The sequence below is a fragment of the Lontra canadensis genome, unplaced genomic scaffold (genome assembly GCF_010015895.1).
Source record: "Lontra canadensis isolate GAN:19392208 unplaced genomic scaffold, GSC_riverotter_1.0 scaffold126, whole genome shotgun sequence".
Lineage (NCBI taxonomy): Eukaryota > Metazoa > Chordata > Mammalia > Carnivora > Mustelidae > Lontra > Lontra canadensis.
In genome coordinates this window covers 1020333-1034361 of record NW_022631120.1, presented here as the reverse complement: position 1 = coordinate 1034361, position 14029 = coordinate 1020333, and the positions used below count along the sequence as shown (strand labels likewise).

Sequence of the window (14029 nt, the reverse complement as noted above, 5' to 3'; positions counted from 1 at the left end):
TTAAATATCTATGCCCCTAATGTGGGAGCAGCCAACTATATAAACCAATTAATAACAAAATCAAAGAAACACATCGACAATAATACAATAATAGTAGGGGACTTTAACACTCCCCTCACTGAAATGGACAGATCATCCAAGCAAAAGATCAACAAGGAAATAAAGGCCTTAAATGACACACTGGACCAGATGGACATCACAGATATATTCAGAACATTTCATCCCAAAGCAACAGAATACACATTCTTCTCTAGTGCACATGGAACGTTCTCCAGAATAGATCACATCCTCGGTCCTAAATCAGGTCTCAACCAGTATCAAAAGATTGGAATCATTCCCTGCATATTTTCAGACCACAATACTCTGAAGCTAGAACTCAATCACAAGGGGAAATTTGGAAAGAACCCAAATACATGGAGACTAAACAGCATCCTTCTAAAGAATGAATGGGTCAACCAGGAAATTAAAGAAGAATTGAAAAAATTCATGGAAACAAATGATAATGAAAATACAACGGTTCAAAATCTGTGGGACACAACAAAGGCAGTCCTGAGAGGAAAATATATAGCGGTACAAGCCTTTCTCAAAAAACAAGAAAGGTCTCAGGTACACAACCTAACCCTACACCTAAAGGAGCTGGAGAAAGAACAAGAAAGAAACCCTAAACCCAGCAGGAGAAGAGAAATCATAAAGATCAGAGCAGAAATCAATGAAATAGAAACCAAAAAAACAATAGAACAAATCAATGAACTAGGAGCTGGTTCTTTGAAAGAATTAATAAGATTGATAAACCCCTGGCCAGACTTATCCAAAAGAAAAGAGAAAGGACCCAAATAAATAAAATCATGAATGTAAGAGGAGAGATCACAACGAACACCAAAGAAATACAGACAATTATAAGAACATATTATGAGCAACTCTATGCCAACAAATTTGACAATCTGGAAGAAATGGATGCATTCCTAGAGACATATAAACTACCACAACTGAACCAGGAAGAAATAGAAAGCCTGAACAGACCCATAACCAGGAAGGAGATTGAAACAGTCATCAAAAGCTCCAAACAAACAAAAGCCCAGGGCCAGACGGCTTCCCGGGGGAATTCTACCAAACATTTAAAGAAGAACTAATTCCTATTCTCCTGAGACTGTTCCAAAAAATAGAAATGGAAGGAAATCTTCCAAACTCCTTTTTTGAGGCCAGCATCACCTTGATCCCAAAACCAGACAAGGATCCCATCAAAAAAGAGAACTACAGACCAATATCCTTGATGAACACAGATGCAAAAATTCTCACCAAAATTCTAGCCAATAGGATTCAACAGTGCATTAAAAGGATTATTCACCACGACCAAGTGGGATTTATTCCAGGGCTGCAAGGTTGGTTCAACATCTGCAAATCAATCAATGTGATATAACACATTAATAAAAGAAAGAACAGGAACCATATGATACTCTCCATAGATGCTGAAAAAGCATTTGACAAAGTACAGCATCCCTTCCTGATCAAAACTCTTCAAAGTGTAGGGATAGAGGGCACATACCTCAATATTATCAAAGCCATCTATAAAAACCCATCGCAAATATCATTCTCAGTGGAGAAAAACTGAAAGGATTTCCGCTAAGGTCAGGAACACGGCAGGGATGTCCGTTATCACCACTGCTATTCAACATAGTACTAGAAGTCCTAGCCTCAGCAATCAGACAACAAAAGGAAATTAAAGGCATCCAAATCGGCAAAGAAGAAGTCAAACTATCACTCTTCACAGATGATATGATACTATATGTGGAAAACCCAAAAGACTCCACTCCAAAACTGCTAGAACTGGTACAGGAATTCAGTAAAGTGTCAGGATATAAAATCAATGCACAGAAATTAGTTGCATTTCTCTACACCAACAGCAAGACAGAAGAAAGAGAAATTAAGGAGTCAATCCCATTTATAGTTGCACCCAAAACTATAAGATACCTAGGAATAAACCTAACCAAAGAGGCTAAGAATCTATACACAGAAAACTATAAAGTACTCATGAAAGAAATTGAGGAAGACACAAAGAAATGGAAAAATGTTCCATGCTCCTCGACTGGAAAAATAAATATTGTGACAATGTCTATGCTACCTAAAGCAATCTACACATTTAATGCAATTCCTATCAAAATACCATCCATTTTTTTCAAAGAAATGGAACAAATAATCCTAAAATTTATATGGAACCAGAAAAGACCTCAAATAGCCAAAGGAATATTGAAAAAGAAAGCCAAAGTTGGTGGCATCACAATCCCGGACTTCAAGCTCTATTACAAAGCTGTCATCATCAAGACAGCATGGTAGTGGCACAAAAACAGACACACAGATCAATGGAACAGAACAGAGAGCCCAGAAATAGACCCTCAACTCTATGGTCAACTAGTCTTCGACAAAGCAGGAAAGAATGTCCAATGGAAAAAAGACAGCCTCTTCAATAAATGGTGTTGGGAAAATTGGACAGCCACATGCAGAAAAATGAAATTGGACCATTTCCTTATACCACACATGAAAATAGACTCAAAATGGTTGAAGGACCTCAATGTGAGAAGGAATCCATCAAATTCCTTGAGGAGAACACAGGCAGCAACTTCTTCGACCTCAGCCGCAGCAACATCTTCCTAGGAACATTGCCAAAGGCAAGGGAAGCAAGGGCAAAAATGAACTATTGGGATTTCATCAAGATCAAAAGCTTTTGCACAGCAAAGGAAACAGTTCACAAAACCAAAAGACAACTGACAGAATGGGAGAAGATATTTGCAAAGGACATATCAGATAAAGGGCTAGTGTCCAGAATCTATAAAGAACTTAGCAAACTCAACACCCAAAGAACAAATAATCCAATCAAGAAATGGGCAGAAGACATGAACAGATATTTCTGCAAAGAAGACATCCAGATGGCCAACAGACACATGAAAAAGTGCTCCATATCACTCGGCATCAGGGAAATACAAATCAAAACCACAATGAGATACCACCTCACACCAGTCAGAATGGCTAAAATTAATAAGTCAGGAAATGACAGATGCTGGCGAGGATGCGGAGAAAGGGGAACCCTCCTACACTGTTGGTGGGAATGCAAGCTGGTGCAACCACAAAACAGCATGCAGGTTCCTCAAAATGTTGAAAATAGAACTACCCTATGACCCAGCAATTGCACTGCTGTGTATTTACCCTAAAGATACAAACGTAGTGATCCGAAGGTGCACGTGCACCCGAATGTTTATAGCAGCAATGTCTACAATAGCCAAACTATGGAGAGAACCTAGATGTCCATCAACAGATGAATGGATAAAGAAGATGTGGTATATATACACAATGGAATACTATGCAGCCATCAAAAGAAATGAAATCTTGCCATTTGCAACGACATGGATGAAACTAGAGGGTATCATGCTTAGCGAAATAAGTCAATCGGAGAAAGACAACTATCATATGATCTCCCTGATATGAGGGAGAGGAGATGCAACATGGGGGGGTTAAGGGGGTAGGAGAAGAGTAAATGAAGCACGATGGGATTGGGAAGGAGATAAACCATAAGTGACTCTTAATCTCACAAAACAAACTGAGGGTTGCTGGGGGGGGGGGGGGTGGGGGGGGGGGGGGGGTTATGGACATTGGGGAGGGTATGTGCTATGGTGAGTGCTGTGAAGTGTGTAAACCTGGCGATTCACAGACCTGTACCCCTGGGGAAAAAAATATATTATATGTTTATAAAAAATAAAGTTAAAAAAAAAAAGTGTAAGAGAATTACCCTTAGTCTGCCAAGATGGGGATTTTACTACCAGGATGGAGATGCCAGGCCATATTTGAGATTGTCTTAAATAAATAATAGGACAGCAAAGCAGCCTGGACTCAGAAATTGCTTCTAGACTGAGCAAGGGAAGGTGAGAAGCTTGTATCTGTCTGCTACATATAAAAATAGCTGGATGACATATCCTGAAAGAGTATCTCATTAAGAAATTTATCTTCAAAAAATGTTTCTACTTGCCAACCCAAAACCAGTTTTTGTCATCCAAATAGAACCAGAAAGTATTTTTTTTTAAGATTTTATTTATTTATTGGACAGACAGAGATCACAAGTAGGCAGAGAGGCAGGCAGAGAGAGGAGGAAGCAGGTTCCCTGCAGAGCAGAGAGCCCGATGCAGGGCTCGATCCCAGGACCCCGGGATCATGACCTGAGCCGAAGGCAGCGGCTTTAACCCACTGAGCCACCCAGGCACCCCCAGAAAGTATTTTTTAACTTAATATTAATTTATGCAAGGATCTAAAAGAGAACAGAAGATTGTCTCCCCAAAAATTATTCACTGAAGCTTGCCATAAGTACTTAAAAATGTCAACAGTATAATATGTTTTTAATTATAGGCTCATTTTTATCATAGTGTTCTGATAAAAACAAATCAAGGATATAATTCTCTGCCCCAATACTTAATCCCACAAAAGTGCTGTCTCTCGGGGCGCCTGGGTGGCTCAGTGGGTTAAGCCGCTGCCTTCGGCTCAGGTCATGATCTCAGGGTCCTGGGATCGAGCCCCGCATCGGGCTCCTTGCTCGGTGGGGAGCCTGCTTCTCTCTCTGCCTCTGCCTGCCCCTCTGCCTGCTTGTGCTCTCTCTCTCTCTCTCTCTCTCTCTCTGTCAAATAAATAAATAAATAAATAAAATCTTTAAAAAAAAAGTGCTGTCTCTCATAGGAAACTATCCTTAAAGTTTAAATTAGAATATATTTATCCACTTCAGAAATATTTTTTAGTACTTTCTATCTAATAAGCACATTTCTAAGCACTGAATGAGCCTTCCCAGGGGTTACAAAGACAAATGAAAAGTTACTTTCTGGGTTTTTTCCCCCTCAAACTATCAATATTCCAACAATTTTATCTTTTCTTATCATAGGGGTGGTCAGTTAGTAAGAGGAGTAAGTAGCTAATGGTTGAAAAAGAGTCACTATATTGCAAACAGGTGAAGCCACAGGCACAGAGGAGAGTCCAATTGAAGTAAATTTGGCTGACCTAACATTTTGTTCAATAAATCACCATGCTTTACATTCAAATTAAATGAACATATTTTACAATTTTTACTCACCGCTATTGCTTATCTCCCACTCCATTCCTTGGATTCACTTTTCCTCTTGCTGGAGCCCATTCTTTTGTAGTTCTCTCAGAAAGAATCTGTAAGAAGTAAATTCTATTAGAGTTTGTCCAAAACTTTATTTAATCTCTACTCTGGATTGATAATTTTGTCCTGTATAGGAAGAACCTGAGGTCGTGAGTCCACATACAGTCCTGGAATTCTTGGTCTGTACAAAGGATTAAGACTAAGGGAGGAAAATGGGGTTGAAAACTAGGCCCTGGGCCCCTCAACCAAGTCATGAAATTGGAAGACAGCAACCCCCAGAGAGCCCCATGTTCAATGTGACATAGAAGTGTCCTACAGGGTAGTAGTGTCCCTGTACCTTAGAAAGGACTGGATTTTTATTTCTCATATTCCCCACTTGGGTCACGGTCTCTCAGAGGATCTATGTCTTTCTTCAGTTTGGAAGATACTTACTCACTGTTCTAATTTTTCAAATATGTAAGGCATATGTTGGACAAACTCCTCGACTCATCTGATCTGGCTCTGTAACTTCACTATCACTTTTTAAAAAATATTTATTATTTACTTGAGAGAGAAATCGTGTGTGCACAAGATGGGGGAGGGGGAGAGGGAGACAGAGAATCTCAGGCAGACTCCCCACTGAGCATGGAGCCCAATACAGGGCTCAATCTTATGACCCTGAGATCATAACCTGAGCCAAAATCAAGAGTCTGACACTTAACCGACTGAGTCACCCAGATGCCCCTTATTGTCACTTAAAACAAATAAAAACAAAACAAAACAAAACAAAAAAAAGAAAGAAAGAAAGAAAAGAAAACATTTCTCAGTGTTTTGTTCTGGGTATTCTAATATGTTAATTATCTCTTCAGTTATATTCATGTGTTAATTTAAAAATGACCAGAATTTTCAGTTCCAGGATTCCTAATTGGTTCTTTTTTGTTTTCCCTGTTCTTGTGTCACAACCTATCTTTGAATTTCATGATTCCTTTTTCTTCTGTTATGAATATTATTTATTCTTCCATCTTTTTAGAATTTCAAAGGTACTTATTTTAAAAACCCATTTTAGAAGACTGCCTCAGTATTTGTATTTCTTTAAATGATAATTCACTCACTCACTGTGACTACTGGCCACCTTTTATGAACTTTTGTGTCCCTCTTCTTGAGTAAGATTTTTCTTCTCTTTTGCTCACTTCCATAAGTGATGTAAGCATTGAGATAATTTAAAGATATATTTTGAAAGATTTTTGTCAAAGAGGTGTTGTGGGAGGAAGTCAATGCATCAATTAACAACAGGATTTTAATCAGATTCAAATACACATTTCTAATGCCTTATTTGCTAAACCAGGCAGTGTGCAAAATTACTTTATAGCTTTGGTTTCCCAGGTTAACATTCAGAACTTTTTTTTTTTGCAAGATCAATGTTTCTAATTACACAGTCCAGAGATCAGCAAACTATAACTCATGGGCCTAATCTGACTTACTACCTGTTTTTTTAAGGCCCATCAGCTAGAAATTATTTTCACATTTTTAAAGAAACCATAGAAACCATATGTGGCCTATAAAACCTAAAATATTTATGATGTGGCCCTTTACGGAAATTCCTGACACAGTCTATCATCAGATGCCATCCAGTAACTTTTTTCCCCTGATTTTCAAAACTAGATTTTATTTGTAAGAGCAGTTTTATGTTCACAGCAAAACTGAGTAGAAGACAGAGAAGTCCCATGTACAGCTTCACTTGACCCCCACCCCATTCTCAACATCCCCCAAAAGGGAAGTGCTTTTACTACGTGTGATGCATCTACACTGACCATCATTATTACCCAAAGACCATAGTTCACATTAGAGTTCCTTCTCGATGTTGTACATTCTACAGGTGTAGACAAATGTATAATGACACATCCACCATCATAGAATCACTGCCCTAAAAATCCCCTGGGCTCTGCATATTTATCCTCCACTCCCTGCTAGTCCCTGGCAACCACTAAGGTTTTGACTATCACCACAGTTCAGCCTTTTTTTTTTTTTTAAACAATGTCGTATTGTTGGAATCAAATAGCATGTAGCCTTGATCAACTGGCTTCTTTCACTTAGCGATATGCATCTAAGGTTCCTCCAGGCCCTGCACGGCTTGCCAGCTCACATTTTTTTTTCAGCACTGAATAATATTCTATTGTATATATCACAGTTTATGCCCTTGGATTGCTTTCTTCAGTCTTGTCACTTTCTTCCCATTTCTAATACATATTTTGTTTAGTTTATGCCTAAGTATTTCAGCTGGAGGTGTGCTAATGGACATAGGGTTTTGTTTTAAATTCAGTTCTTTCAGATTTTCTACTTACTCATGTCATCTGTGAACAAAGATGGTTTTATTTCTTCCTCACCAACCTGTACACTTTCATTTCCTTTTCTTACTGCGTTCGCTTAGACTTTAAGTGTGATGTTGAAAAACTAGTGAGAGAGGACATCCTTGCCTTGTTCCTGATCTTAATAGGAAAGCCTCAAACTCCTCACTATTAGGTATGATGCTAGCTTTCCAGTTTTGTAGATATTGTGTATCAAGTTGACCCAAGTTTCTCTCTATTCCTAGTTTACTAAAAGCTTTCTTATGAATGTTACATTTTGTCAGGTGCTACTTCTACATCTTGAAACCATCCCAAAAATTTTTTTATTTCTTTTTTTAAGAAAACTCTACACCCAACATGGGGCTCAAATTCATGACCCCAGGGTCAGGGGTGGCATGCTCTACCAACTGAGCCAGCCAGGTGCCCCTACCCGGTGATTTTATTTTTTAAAAATCTGGAGTGAATCTCAGAAATTCATCTTTTACGTAAAAACCTCAGATGATTCTGATTCCTATGGTCCTAAGACTACAGTTCAGAAATACTCTGTCCTAGGGGGCCCATACACACTGACTTCAGGGATGCTGAGATCCACCAACCAACGTTTTCCCAACATGTTTATAAGGGAATCAAATTATTCAAATACTTTTAATTGTCATTGATTCCAGAGCCCTGTGCTAATAGTGATCAATTAATTTCTATGTGGGCCCAACCCAAATACCATATATGTAAGTACAATCTCCGTCCTCAGACCTAGCCTGAGAAAATCAGTTACTTTCTGCTTTTCGTTTTTTTTCTCACATTGTTGAAATTTCAAACCATTTTTCTTTTTTTTACTCCACTAATATCAGACTGAAGAGAGAAATCAGAAGTTATCAGTTGAAAAAAAAAAGTGAGTCATTGAATCAAGAATCTTTGAAATCCACAGATAGGAAAATCCTAGTTGAAGTAAATTCTTCAAACCCAACTATGTTCTTTTAGATAAAATAACTGTGTTCTACACTAGAATATCATTATGTTGTACACATGAAACTAATGTGCCAATTACACCCTGATGAAAATGAATGAAATGCTGCATTTGTGTCCGGATATAGTTTGGGTAGTGAGTTAATTAATAAAAATTAATAAAAATAATAAAAATTAATACAAATCCTCCCAGTTCTAGATGGTGGAGCCCCAAAACCTTTTTGTTTTTTCTTCTCATTCTGGGTAATAACAACTGCTAGAAACTTGTGGCTCAAACAGAAATATTCCAAGGCAAGGTTGTATCTGCTTCTTCACATTAGAGTGTAAAAGAGCTGCTAAAATTGTCTGCAGGGCTAGCTTCCCAACAAGTGAAGTCTGCAGATGACTTTTAGTTGGTGATGACAGACCAATGCATTACTGCCATCCTGTCTCCTCCCAGAGACAGAGGGTCCAGGAGCTAATCGATATAGAAATGTGTGGTGAAATTTCTGATGTGCAGAGAAAACAGTTCAAGTACTGAATGCAAAGGGAGGTCTGACTCTTAACAGTTTTGTGTCTTGGATTCTAATCTGATTTATTGATTTAACTGCAGTGACTCTACCTGACTCTTTTTCAAATCCTGGAGACAGCTTGGTCCCTTCCTGCCTCCAGAGTCTTAGTTCCTAATCATGCTGAAAGGGTTTTGTGTAACTGAGCATAAACGTCATTTCCCAGGGAAGAAAAGTAACTTTCCTTTGCTACTCTTCATTTAGCTAAACGTTTCTTTCTCCCTGATGAATATAAAGTACATTTTTCCACTTTAAAAGAACCCTTTAGAAATTTTGTTCTTATTCACTGTGGCAGAGAGGATAAAAGGTGATTAAGAGTTTCCATCCTGGGGCACCTGGGTGGCTTAGTGGGTTAAGCCTCTGCCTTCAGCTCAGGTCATGATCTCAGGGTCCTGGGATTGAGTCCTGCATCAGGCTCTCTGCTCAGCAGGGAGCCTGCTTCCCCCTCTCTCTCTGCCTGCCTCTCTGCCTATTTGTGATCTCTCTCTGTCAAATAAATAAATAAAATCTAAAAAAAAAACAAAAGAGAGAGAGAGAGAGAGAGAGAGAGATTCCATCCCAAACCTTGAATCCTGGTTATAGCTGACAAGTCTATACTTTAGTAGGAATAAAATCTTAAATGACTGCTATCATGCTGGCTTCCTACACAAAACAAAGATAAACTGTGAACCAAATCCTTTTGAAGAATGGAAATATTTCACTAAGTCTCCCCAAGTTATGCTCTTGGCAAAGAAAATATTTCTGTCACCAAACCAGTACATTTCTACTCCTTTCTAAGCCCATGGCTATGTGGCATTGATAAGTAAATCTTTTTTTGGATCTTGGTTCCAAATGAATAATATGAGAGATAACATCTCATTATTTGCTTAGAACTGATGAGACCATCTGTGTCTTGTTACCAAAACCATAAAACAGAAAAGTTAGGCACTGATGACTTCACTGATTTACCCCTTTTGATTGACATTGAGGATGCTTTTAAAAATTTTCCCCAGGGAAAGGTTTTTTGTTTGTTTGTTTGTTTGTTTGTTTTTAAGGTGTTGGAAGATTGAAAGCTCTCAAGTCGTGGTTTACAACCATGTTCATTCTTGACACAGTGTCCATGGTTGTTTCATGGTAAAGTGGCAAAGCTGAATAATTGCAAGAGATAAAACATACAAAGCTTACAACCTTTACTAACTACCCCTTTCCAAGAAAAGTCTGCTGGCCCCTGAATTAGGGTCCTGACTCTATTTGTTTAGGACGTTCTCTTGTATTCTGTGTGAACTTTCTGTGGCTCCACTTTCTCATCTATAAATTGGGGAGAGAAATAGTAACTCTCTCATGGTGGTTCTTGAGAGAATGAAATCAGATAATGTATTTGAAGCACTTAGCACAGGGTCCGGGGAATCAATCAGTAAATGTCTGTACTGTTGGGGCCAGAAGTCTTGTTTGAAGCTATCAGTTTGAACTATTTCTTGTAAAGCAGTTTGTACAAAAGGATGAGAGAATCAAACCCATGCTCAATCTTTTTTTTTTTTTTAAAGATTTTATTTATTTGACACACACAGATCACAAGTAGACAAAGAGACAGGCAGAGAGAGAAGAAGGGAAGCAGGCTCCCTACTGAGCAGAGAGCCTCATGTGGGGCTTGATCCCAGGACTCTGGGATCATGACCTGAGCCAAAGGCAGACGCTTTAACCCACTGAGCCACCCAGGCGCCCCTCACCCCACCCCACGCTCAATCTTTATGGCATAGGTTCTTACCTGTGCTGCCTTCAGCAACTTATTGCACCTTTATTTCTTATCTATACAATGGGAATAGAGAAATATACCTTGGAGGGTAGCTCTACCAGTGAGCTACCAAGGAAGAAGGAAAACCAAATCTAAGTCTCCATTCAAGGTCTCCCAATATCCAACTAAAAAAGATAGTAATGGAGTAAAAAGCCCAAACTCTGCAAAATCTAAGGGTGCTGATGAAGAGATGAAGCAGATAAGAAATGTTAACATATATCTACAAGGCAGGAAGCAGACCATGAGGTGTAAATGATTAGAGTAGGCTGAAAGCTACATCTGTGTGTTGGGAGAGGGATAAAAAGCAAGTCAAGCCCCAATTCAATACAATGAAAAGGCTGAAAAATGAGAGGCAGAAAGACTCTTGGGAAATAGATAAGAATTTGTGTAAGAACCTATTAGGGAGATCCTGATCAAGATGGCATACATAGCAGGAGGGTCCTGAGCTCACTTCCTCCCAAGGACACACCAGGATTACAACAACATACACAACAACTCTGACAGTGACATGAAGACTCACACGACTGCTCTTCCACAGCTAAAGGGTAGCAGTAGCAGAGATGTGCTCTGACTGGGACCCATACCCCTGGCCTGGTGATCCACAAGTAGGAGGGGTGTCACAGGCATGGAGGTCCTCCCTGAGGAGCAAGGGGTTTAAGCTCCACATCAGGCCAACCACCCCTCCTCCTCCCCACCACCACCACCACCACCACAGAGACCTTCACAGGCTGGATAAGACTTCATAGATCTGGCTTTGAAAATCAGCAAGACTAATTCCAAGGACTCTGAAAATCAGTGAGGCTTAAGTCTGGGAGAGGCAGAGTCCTATAGGAAACCTAGACTCTGCTCTTAAAGGTGTGTATACAAACTCACTGACTCCCAGACCTAGCAGAGAAGCAGCCATTTGAAAAATACCTGAGCCATATGTGAAGGAAATTTATTGACTCAATTTAGTGCCAGAGGAGGAGGGATCTGTGTGAAATTTCTCCAGGAAAGAAGTGCTGGTGGTCTCTAGTTCTGATACTCTATCTACCTTCTTAGCACCATCATACTACCCTGGCTTCCTCGTGGACCCACCAGAACAAGTATCTCTCCAAAGTGGCTCCTTCCCCACCAAAACCAGCAGGCAACCTCAGGCAAGAGTGGCATCCTCAACCAAAGTGGTTTCCACCACACCACACCCAGTAGTGGCCTCCACGGGGACAACACACCCCCAGCTCCCACCAGCAGCAGTCGTAGCCAAAACAAGCATTTGCCACCCCGCCATCACACTCCACCAAAGTGGCTCCCACTGACCAACCCCCCACCATGGGTGACCTCAGCTGGGACTAGAAACTCCTCCCCTCACAAAGTGGCTCCTGTCCTGGGGGTAAGCTGTATCACCAGCATACCTACAGCTGTCATAGCAAGGCCTTGCAGCTAGTAACACCAGGGGTGAGCCCTGCCCAACAATCAGCAAGAGTAACAGCCACCCATTAAGACCAACCAAGCTGGGTGCTAGCCATACCTACCAGTATACCTTCAGCAGTCATGGCCCAGCTATAACAATAGGATGCATGCAACCCACATAGGGACACCCCTGAAGCATCTAGTTCTGGTGACCAAGGGGAGATGGGATGGGGTGGGAGGGGTTCCCCAGGGTCCCCAGGATAACTTCTACTTAAGTCCACTCCTTTAAGACCAGGAAACATAGCTGACCTACCTAATACATAGAAAACAAACAGAGGTAGGCAAAATGAGATGGAAGAGTATGCTCCAAGTGGAAGAACAAAACCAAAACAAAACCGAGATAAACAATCTATCTGATAAAGAGTCCAAAGTAGTAAAAATGGTCCCTGAATTCAGGAGAATGAGTGGACACATTGACAATTTCAACAAAGAATTTGGAAATTTAAAAAAAATAATAACTCATCAGAGATGAAGAATATGATAATGGAAAAAAAACACACTAGAAATAATCAACAGCAGGTTAGAGGATGCAGAAGAAAAGGTGAGTAATCTGGAAGACAGGATAGTGGAAATCACCCAAGATGAACAAGAACAACAACAACAACAACAACAAGAATTTTTAAAAAATGAGGATAGTTTAAGTGGTCTCTGGAACAATGACTGTACTAATATTCATATTACAGGGCTCCCAGTAGAAAAGGAAAGAGAAAAAAGCAAAAACTTGTTTGAGGAAACAATAACTAAAAACTTCCCCACCCTGAAGAGGGAAACAGACATTCAGGTCCAGCAAGTACAGAGAGCCCCAAACAAGATGAACAGAAGGAGGTCCAGACCAAGATACATAATAATTAAGGTGACAAAACTAAATTATAAAGAGAATTTTTAAAGCAGCAAAAGAAAAGAAAATAGTTACAGACAAGGGAAACCCCTTAAAGTTACCAGCTGGTTTTTCAGCAGAAACTTAGCTGGCCAAAGGGAGTGACATGATCTATTCAAAGTGGAGAAAGGAAAAAAAAAATCTCCCAAGAACACTCTACTGGGCATGATTATCATTCAAAACCAAAGAGATGAAGAGTTTTCCAGACAAATAAAAGTTAAAGGAGCTCATCACCACCAGCCTTACAAGAAACGTTAAAGGGACTTCTTTAAGCAAGGGAAAAAAAAAAAAAAAGGGCCATAACTAGAAGAAAATTATGTGGGGAAAAAAGATCTCCCTGGTACAAGCAAACAGAGAGTAAAGGTAGTGGATCAACCACTTTAAAGCTAGTATGAAGTTTAAAAGACAAGAGTAATACAATCAGTTTTATCTATAAGTAGTTAAGGAATATGCAAAATAAAAAGATGCAAAATTTGATGTCAAAACATAAAATCCTGGAGGAGGAGTTAAAATGTAGTGCTTTTAGAATGTGCTCAAACTTAAGGGACCATTGACTTAAAACGGACTGCTATCTACATAGGGTGTTATTTATACATGAATATCACTGGTAACTTCAAACTGAAAACCTACATAAAATACACAAAAAAAATGAAAAGAAATCCAAACATAACACTAAAAAAAAGGCATCAATCTCAAGAGAAGAGAGGAAGAAAAGAACTATGAAAACAACCAGGAAATAATTAACAAAATGGTAATAAGTATATACCTACCAATAATTACTTTTAAATGCAAAATGAGGGGCCCCTGGGTGGCTCAGTCAGTTAAGCATCTGCCCTGGGCTCAGGTCATGATCTCACAGTCCTGGGATCGAGCCCCTCTTTGGGCTCCCTGCTGAGTGGGGAGCCTGCTTCTATCTCTCCTCCCCATTCATACTCTTTCTATCTCCCTCTCTCTCTCTCAAAT

At 39.7% G+C, this 14029-nt stretch overlaps 1 protein-coding gene across 2 annotated transcripts in view; it reads right to left on the bottom strand.

Moving 5' to 3' along the window:
* Positions 1-14029, bottom strand: part of KCNN2 (potassium calcium-activated channel subfamily N member 2) — a 399816-nt gene that overhangs the window by 280297 nt on the left and 105490 nt on the right. For both annotated transcript variants that reach the window (XM_032842238.1, XM_032842239.1), the window contains exon 2: positions 5102-5187. The gene's annotated coding sequence lies outside the window, so the exon portion shown is untranslated. The remainder of the gene's footprint in view (positions 1-5101; positions 5188-14029) is intronic.